This window comes from Eurypyga helias, unplaced genomic scaffold (assembly GCF_000690775.1).
Source record: "Eurypyga helias isolate BGI_N326 unplaced genomic scaffold, ASM69077v1 scaffold37293, whole genome shotgun sequence".
Taxonomy (NCBI): Eukaryota; Metazoa; Chordata; class Aves; order Eurypygiformes; family Eurypygidae; genus Eurypyga; species Eurypyga helias.
In genome coordinates, this window is record NW_010243696.1 from 6,514 (window position 1) to 8,059 (window position 1,546).

The window sequence follows — 1,546 nt, forward strand, 5'->3', positions numbered from 1 at the left end:
CGAGGCGTCCATCAGCGGCATCTCCACGAAGCTGTCCCCGAAGAAAGAAGCTGGGGGGAGAAGGCAGAGGGTCAGGCAGGGAAGGGCACCATCTGCAAGCCCTGTCTGTGTGGGTGCTGTGGATCTGGAGCCTCCCAAGCCCATCCATCAATCCTTGCCCTTTTGCCCTGTGCTGGAGCCCAGCAGCCTGGGAAGACTCTCAGGGGAGCCTGTCTCCTGACTTTCCTAGAGGAGGAGGTTTCTAGGGGCTGGGTGGTGAAGCAGAGGTGGTGTTTCTCCTTGCCCACACAGCATTTTAGAGGAACCTTCCCCCTCGTTTTGTGGCCAGGGCAGATGCTGTAGCACCTCATCAGGCCAAATTCCTGAGCGTTAGGAGTCCAACTGTTACCCTAATGCCTCTTTCCCCACTTCTGCCACAGCCATCTCCCTTTGGAGGAATATGAACCCTTCCGGCAGTGGCTGTGTCGTGCCTTGGCTGGATTCCCTGGCCGGTGCCAATTGCTGTTGAGCAGAGAGATGCTGTGTGGGAGCCCTGGGGATGCCGCTGGGTCAGCCAACACTGCGCTCAGCTCCTCTCCCTGTTTTACAGCGCTTTCTAACAGCTCTCCCTATCACCCAAATATTGCTGACATCCACCCTGAAGGCAGCTGTTCCATCAGTGCTGGAGGAACAAACATGTGTGCCTGCGATCCATATGTGGATGTGAGTCTGTACAGAAACCTCGGCTCAAACAGGGTGCCTGAAGCTGCAGCTGGAACACGTTCAACACCCAGTATACATCAGCCTTGGAGGGACTCAGCGCAATGGCATGCGGTCATGAAATGAAAGACTGTCACAGGCCATACGCGGGAGAGGGCAGAATTAAAAGCGCAGGGAGTGGCAAAGCTTAATTTTACGGTGCTTGTATTTTTTGCTGGCTCAGTGCATGTGTGTGCATTGCACGTGTGTTAAATGCGTGTTAATGGCGTGCCTGCAATGCCCTGCCATCCACCCTGCTTAGCGCCAGAGCAACCCATGGCAAAGTTACCTCTGCCTTTGCAAGGTGAAGCCCGAACACTCAGAAGACCTCTAAGTTGTAAATGTTCGGGGAGGTATGTTGTGGGGGGTGAACATCTTCAGACCGTATGCCATCCCAGCCTGTACAGCCTGCTGTGCTTGAGTTTATCTGTGTGGAGCTTTCCTCCTCTACTTCACTGCTGCACTTTTTGTCGTGGGACCTGCGCTTGGATTCCGGGTCCCGCATGCGGTTTGGGGGGCCACGGGGCAACAAGGGTGAGGCTTTGGGTACTCTGAGGGTTTCAGCCCAGCCCCTGCTCTCTTTTGAAGAAGGCAGGGATAGAAGTTGGGTGCAGGAGAGAAACCAGCCTGCTGCAGGGTGAGGTCTGGGTGTAAACACCCATGTGTGCTCTTACAGCTGCTGCTCTGGTTGCATTCTCCTGTTGCCCAAATTTCTGTGGGTCTGACCCAGGTGGGAATGGGCAGGAATCCAGCAGGCTCTCCCTGCTCTGGCAGGCAGGATTTGCTCCTGGGCTGGTGCAGCAAGTAA